Genomic DNA, 7502 nt, shown 5'->3' with positions numbered 1-7502 from the left:
TAGACAAATAAATAAATTACGCAACTAAAAATGCGGGTACCCGGGCTGGCTGGTTAGCTTACTTGGGAGTGATGCTGATAACACCAAGGTCAAGGGTTCAGATTCTCATACTGGCCAGCCACTTAAAAAAAAAAAAGTGTAAAGTATAAGAGCTTAAAATACGTAGCACAAAATATCTTGCTTCTTTATTGCCTTTTTTTTTTTTTTTTTTTTTTTTTTTTTCTTTTTTGTGACCGGTAAGGGGATCACATCCCTTGGCTTGGTATCGTCCAACACCGCGCTCAGCCAGTGAGTGCAGTAGCCACCCCTATGTAGGATCCGAACCCGCGGTGGGAGTGCTGCTGCGCTGCCAGCGCTGCACTCTCCCGAGTGAGCCACAGGGTCGGCCCTCTTTATTGCCTTTAAATCAAGCATAACTCATACTGGGAGCCCCCATCTTCCAGGCTGATGGGAAATTCAATCTTTGTTTCCAAAGGACTCATGATCTCCTACAGCAAAAAAAAAATCTCCCTCTGGTCATGGGTCCTCTCTGGTACTGAGGCCACAGCCATTGCCCCAGTCCACAAGGATTTTCAGGTTTGGGTTCTGTGGGGCGTGCCTGCTGAGGCTCCAGCCCCTCCCTGGGGCTGCCAGGGGCCAGATGCCTACTTCCTCTGTTCCAGGGCCTGCAGATTCTCTTCACTTTTCCCGCCTAGGGGACTCTGCTGCTGATCTGACTTCCCTGAAAGCTCTCCCCTTCTCCTTGGGGACACAGGATGGATTCTCCCATGAGCTCAGGCTTTTTCAAAAGACAGTAAGAGCCTTTGCCTTCTGCCACCTGTCCCATCCATATCTCCAAGGCCCTAAAATGGTGAGCAGATGACTGGCTATCTACTCAGAGCAGCAGATAGTGATAGAAACCTTCCCTATCTCTAAAATGTATAAGTCACAAGCATACAATAAAAGCAGTATAATTATTCCTGCTCTGTCACATGCCAGTTGTGGGTCCTTGTGCAAGTGACTTAACCTCTCTATGATTTAAATGCTTGTTTTCAGGACTAATAAACTCAAACTTGTTGTGGAATAAATACCTGTGCTACTCTGGCTTCAAAAACACAAGATGAATCTTCAGCTCTTACCTAGAATTGAAGAACTTAGGGTCAAACAGAGATGGTGACCCAGAAATCAAGGTGGAGGAAGAGACCATACATGCCAACAGGAAGGGGAGAGACCCAAGAGTCACAACCTTCTAGACCTTGGACCCACCTGCCTCCTGGGGCACCTCTCCTGAATGCCCCATGAGTGTCTTAGATGCAAACATCCCAACATGCCCTATTTGTCTTTGCCACAAACCTGCTCCTCTCCTTGGGCTCTGCAAAGGGTACGGCCATCAACCCAGTCACTCATCTCTACACTCAAGCATCTTCCCATATCTCTCCTCCTAGTCCTTGCCCACCTAACCCAGATAGTCCCCAAGATCAGGCTGTTCTTACTCTGAAACATGTCCCATGTCCATTCTTCCTGCTTCACCCCAGCCCAGACCACCAGCATTTTCTTTGCTGACCCTGCAGCAGCTTCCTGTCTGGTCCTCCCAACATCAGCCTCCCTACTTCCCGTCTATTCTCCTCCCAGCTGCCAGCCTTATACTTCTTTCTCTTTATTTGTTAAAGTGGGTGGTAATCTGAATAATAGTCCCCCAAAGATGTCTACTTCCTAATCCCTGGAACCTGTGATTATGTTACTTTACATGTCAAAGAGATTTTGCAGATGAGATTAAGTTAAGGATGTCAAAATGGGGGAGATTATACTGGATTATCTGGGTGGGCTCAGTGTAATCACAAGGGCCCTTATAAGAGGGAGGCAGGAGGGTCAGAGTGGGAAAAGGACGTGTAACAATGGAAGCAGAGGTCAGAGAGATTTGAAGACACTTCACTGTTTGCTTTGAAGATGGAGGAAAGGAGCTGTGGGCCACACAACACAGGTGGCCTCTAGACACTGAAAAGGCAAAGAAACACTCTCCTCTGGAGCCTCCAGAAGGAACCAGTCTGCTGTCACCTTGACATTAACTTAGTAAGACCCATTTTAAACTTCTGACCTCCAGAACTGTAAGATAATAAATTCGTGTTGTTTTAAGCCACTAAATTTGTGGTAATTTGTTACAGTAGCAACAGGAACTGAATACAGGGGGTTTCAAATAGGGTTAAGTACACATACCTACAACCAACTAAATCTGTTACATTTGAAGCAAAAATCCAAGTAACAGCTCTGATTCCCTTTCTGGTGACTCAAGTCCAAGCTCTCTGAGAAGAGGATCCTGTCCCACCAAATCTGCTTTTTAAAGCAGTTCAGTCATGTTCTTTCTGAGTCTGTCATCATCATGGGGTCCCCTATCCAAAAGCTGACACTGCCTAGGACATCACCAACTGAGGAAGGCCACATGTTGCCTGCTCCCGGGCAGGCAGATGGCAGAGAAATCTTTCTAATGTGAAAACACCACCTCCTCAGTCTTGTTTAAGATACTTCCAGGACTCCCTTTTGCCCTTAGGATCCATCGAAACACGAAAGCAGGGCCTTCAGATTGCTTGACAAGCTTCTGGCCACCTCTCTGGCCTGAGTAGCTCATCCCGGTCCCCTGCGATGATTCTGCAGCTCCTGGAACCAGCAGCGTTTGCTTCCACCCTCAGGCCTTTCCCACAGGCTTCCCTTGGCTTGGAATGTTGTTCCAGCTCCTTCAGCCCCCGCTGGCCAATTTCTGTGAAAACGTGAGATGTGTTTTTCTGGGACAGAAGTCAGCCCCTCAGGCAAGACTTGTTCCTGACCCACAAGGCAGGTCTGCCTAGGGTAGAGCAGCCCCAGCCACCGGGAGAAAAAGGTCAACTGTGTTTTTATGGCCTTGCACACACACACATGTGAGATTTCAAGCTGGTTTACATGACTCCATGGAACTCCGAGAGGAGACTCCTGGGTGGGCAAAATCAGCTCATCACACCCGGGGCCTGAAACAGAAGTACGTCCTCAAAGACAGCCAGTATGCTCCCAGACTTCCTGGGACTCATCACCTGTCCCAGGGCAGGTCAGTGGCTACCCATTTCAACCCTAGCTCTGTCAGTCACCAGCTGGTGATCTTGGGCAAATTCTTTAACCTCTCTAAATCTCAATTAGCTCATATGTGAAATGGGGGCAACTGAAATTTTAGGCCTGAAAATGCGATCATGCGTATGAGGGTATTTCAAAAAGTTCATGGAAAGATTTGTATTATCTTTTAATTCTATTTTTCCACAAACTTTTTGAAGTACCCTCATATAAAGCACACAGAGAGTGTTCAATGGGTGTTAACCACTGCTATGTATAATCTAAATCTTCCTTGTCTTTCTACCAGAAAATGATTCTGTCCATTCCATCAACTAATGGAACTCAATTTAATTATCGACATTAGCCTGGGTGGGGGCTGGCCCATGGCTCACTCGGGAGAGTGCGGTGCTGATAACACCAAGGCCATGGGTTCGGATCCCATATAGGGATGGCCGGTTAGCTCACTTGGGAGAGTGTGGTGCTGACAACACCAAGTCAAGGGTTAAGAGCCCCTTACCGGTCATCTTTAAAAAAAAAAAAAAATTTAGCCCGGGCGGGAGGTGGTAAGCCACAGCACTTGCTCTCTGGGTCCTCCACTTTGTCTGGGTCACAGTAGTCTCTCCAGTGGGCCCTGGGTCAGTCAGTCCATCCACTTGGCTTGTCCTATGACCACCAGCATCTCCTGTGCTGGCAAGGACAGTAGCCTCCTGACTGGTCTCTCTGCTTCCATTGGGGGCTCCCTGTCCTCATCCCTGCTGCCATCAATCCATTCTCCTCAGAGCCTGTAGCTGTCTTTAAAAAAACAAAACAGGGCTGGCTGGTTAGCACAGTTGGTTAGAGCACGGTGTTATAACATCAAGATCGGGGATTCGGATCCCAGTACTGGCCAGCTGCCAAGCAGAGAAAGAAAAAACCCACCAAGATGATTACTTTTACTTCCTGCTTACAGCCCCTCAGCAACTCTCCCTGCTCCCCAGGTAGAAGTATTTCCAAGTAACATTAAGTTAGAATCAAAACCTCCTCCTCGCCAGTGGCCACCACAGTCTCTAACACCTTGGCTGTCCCCTGGCTCCGCTGACCTCTGAAGCTTGCTGGCTGTCCTTCTCTCACTGGAAGGACATCCTAGCACCTTTGCCTTTGATACTCACACACCCGGAACATCACTCCACCAGGAAAGCTTTCTCTGACCCCCAGAAGAGAAGAGGTCATCACTCTCATAGCACCATGGACTCTGCTTTCTAGTGCCTTCTGCCTTGGCTCCTTCATTGTGTAATGACCTGATAAGGACCTGTCCCTCCAGCCAGCCAGAGACCACCAAGGGGAGGAACGATGTCTATCTCCATCACCATTACTGCTTTGGCATAGAGCCTGGAACACAGTAAGCACTCAACCGACGTGAGCCGGATGAATGAAGGAAGGAGCGAAAGAAAGGATAGTGCCACTTACAGGAATTCTTCTGTGGAGACTTTTGTAAAGTAAATAACCACTTGTTGAATTATTTTTGTGTTAAAAGTGGACTTTCCTGTATTACCATCCCTTCAACATAGTAAATCTATTTTTTCCACGTCCCTTGTAAAGCTTTTTTTTGCTACATTTAAGGCATTTTCCTCCCATTAACTTTTCCTTGTTAAGTAGTTTTTATGACTGCTTTGTGCTTTAAGAAAGAAGAACCATTTTTAAACTATGCTCAGCTTCCTTGGTGAGAAGGCTCTGGCAGCTTTCCTATTGCTGACCATGATCAGTATGGCTTGGAACACGATGTCACCCTTCCAGAACTCTTCTCAGACATGGGTAAAACTTATTCTGTGTCTCCAATTGAGGACAAGGTATAAGGAAATAGCACCTTATGCAACAGAGCTCCTGGAGGGCTGCCCCTCAGAGGCAAATGAAATAAAAATCATGGTGTGTGGAAAATGTGCCCTCAGAGTCTTAGGAACCAAAGATTTTAAAGCTTCTCTGCCAGTAATCCCGTTTTTATTTTATGTTTCTTGGAAAACTGGAGGCTTGTATTTACCACGGGTTACCTAAGATGCAGAAAAGAGGGTGAGGGAGAGTGATTCTGGACTGGAAAAGGATTTCCATTTTTATGGCTGCTCAGTCCAAGCTGCCCTCTTTGCAACTGCCCCCTACCTGGCCGGCATGTGCTCCCTGGGGAGGGGTGTTTCCTTTCAGCATGAAATCTATCTTTTTGCTTGCTCATTTCTATCGGGAATGGGAGATGCATGCCAAGTTGTTGGCTGTTCTTACTTTCTTTCAGAAATGTGCAGGGCTGAGACACCTGAATTTTTCCTCGAATACTTTAAAGCAAATTATGTGCCGAAACCTCTCAGACCTGCTCCCAGCGGAATTTCCTTTGAGTGTTCATATCTCAAAACCTTATGTAACCTGACACAATTATCTGAAAAAGCTCAGAATCCAAAAGAACAGAGTTCTGAGCTAGGAATGAAGGTCAGAGCTGGGAAAGAATTGTCCTCTCCTGCCTGGGGACTGGGTCATACTTTACTATGACAATGCCCAATTCACGTTCCAAAGAAAAATTCTAACTCCCTGGCATGGTGACCAGTGGGTGCGCTTGCCTCATCTCTCTGAACCAGGAATCATTTAATGAGGGCTCCAGAGGAGCTACAAAGCCCTGGACCTGGCTGGCAGTTAAAAATATTCTGATAACCACCTCGAATGTCTGGTCTTCACAGAATGGGAGCAGGAGTGGCTTGGGACCCTTTAGGGGGGATAACCCCTCCACTGACTGCAAAAATCAAACCATCTGGAGAGTTGGGGTCTCATGCCAGCAGTCAGCTCCACAAATGCAGTGCATCTGGGAGTCTGGATTTCATATTTCTACCAAGTGGTTGATCAAGGTGATTCAGACTCAAGCCCAGCCCAAGACTACTCCCCAGTCCACCCCCAACACAAGAGAGGGGGAAAGAGAGTGGGGACACAAATGTAAGTGCAGACCTAAAGATGGGGCTCCACCAGGAGATGACCCCACATTCCAGAAAGCTCTCAGACCAAGGAGATCTTTTTCCCTCCCCTTTGTTTTCACTTTTAGAAATACCAACCCCACTCACTATTTGCATACCAGCGGTGAGGGACCTCCACAGAGAATAGGCACCACTCTTAGGTGGTTGACTTTTCAAGGAATTCGCTGGAGAAAATTGTAGGCAAGGCAAATTGTGAACAAAAATTGTGAACAAAATCCCCCTCCATCTGGTTTCAGTTTATTTAAAAAAACAACACACACAGGCCTCCCCACCAGCAATCAGAAAACAGCCACAGCTTCCCCAGGGGGGTATTAGCCACCAGGGGTGGGGCTGAATTATGTATATGCAAATAAATTAAACCAGCCAGCCAACAGCAACTAATTTTTGTATCTTTTGCAGTTGTTCTGCCAAGAAAAGGCCTGAATTAGGGGTGATGGAAGCTGTAAGGAAGTAAGTTTTAGAATTAGCTTTAACAATCAAGTTGCCTTGGGGCCGGCCCATGGCTCACTTGGGAGAGTGCGGTGTTGAGAACACCAAGGCCCCGGGTTCGGATCCCATATAGGGATGGCCTGTTAGCTCGCTGGCTGAGCGTGGTGCTGACAACACCAAGTCAAGGGTTAAGATCCCCTTACCGGTCATCTTTAAAAAAAAAAAAAAAAACAATCAAGTTGCCTTAATTCTCCTCTTGGGAAACATGTTTCTAATCCAGAAGCAAATAAAAAAAAGGTTGATAGTCGTTCACCTGGGTATTGCCCACTGAATAATGCCAACCTCCTAGGCTGAAGGCCAGGGGGCAGTGCTGCCTGATGGTTAGGAGCATAGGGTCTGGATGGCTTGTGACCGCAGGCATGTAACTCTGAGCCTGTTTCTTTATGTGTAGGGAAAGGATAATGATAGTACCTGCTTCATAGGGATGATGAGGATAGTACACAAAATAAAGTCCAAGCAAGCTGAGCACAAACACTTGCATGCAACAAACACACAGTAAATGTGAAAGAGGATTATCAATAACTCAAAGCCACACTAGAGGATCCAAGAGGGATCACACTTGGAGTCATCCAGGCTCTCTCCCCAGGTGCTCTCAGCTGGGGCTTGCTTTTCCCCTGGGACTGGTCCAGAACACCCAGCAGAGCACATTCTCTTAGTGTTTCCCAAACTGGAGGACCCTAATCCCCAAACATCTGCCTTCAATCCTGGGGACAGTAAAACAAATTCAGAGAAGACGGCCAGACACAGTTTGAAAACGCACGTGATGCTCCTGGCATCCAGGGTCTTACTGTCTCCTCTCCCTAGTCACCGAAGAGCCTGATTTCCTGGGGCCCAGCCTAGATAGGATACCTCTGAAAAATGGAGGGTTTCAGTTCACACCTAGGGCACTTGGAGAGGAGTTGGCAACCTTCAGGGCCTCCCATGCCACATGAGTGATGTGCTGGAGACCACAGGCGTCCAGCTGCTTCTGGGCTCAGACCT

The sequence above is a fragment of the Cynocephalus volans genome, chromosome 10 (assembly GCF_027409185.1).
Source record: "Cynocephalus volans isolate mCynVol1 chromosome 10, mCynVol1.pri, whole genome shotgun sequence".
NCBI classification, from domain to species: Eukaryota; Metazoa; Chordata; class Mammalia; order Dermoptera; family Cynocephalidae; genus Cynocephalus; species Cynocephalus volans.
The sequence above is the reverse complement of the archived record's forward strand: the minus strand, read 5'-3'. Positions refer to the sequence as shown.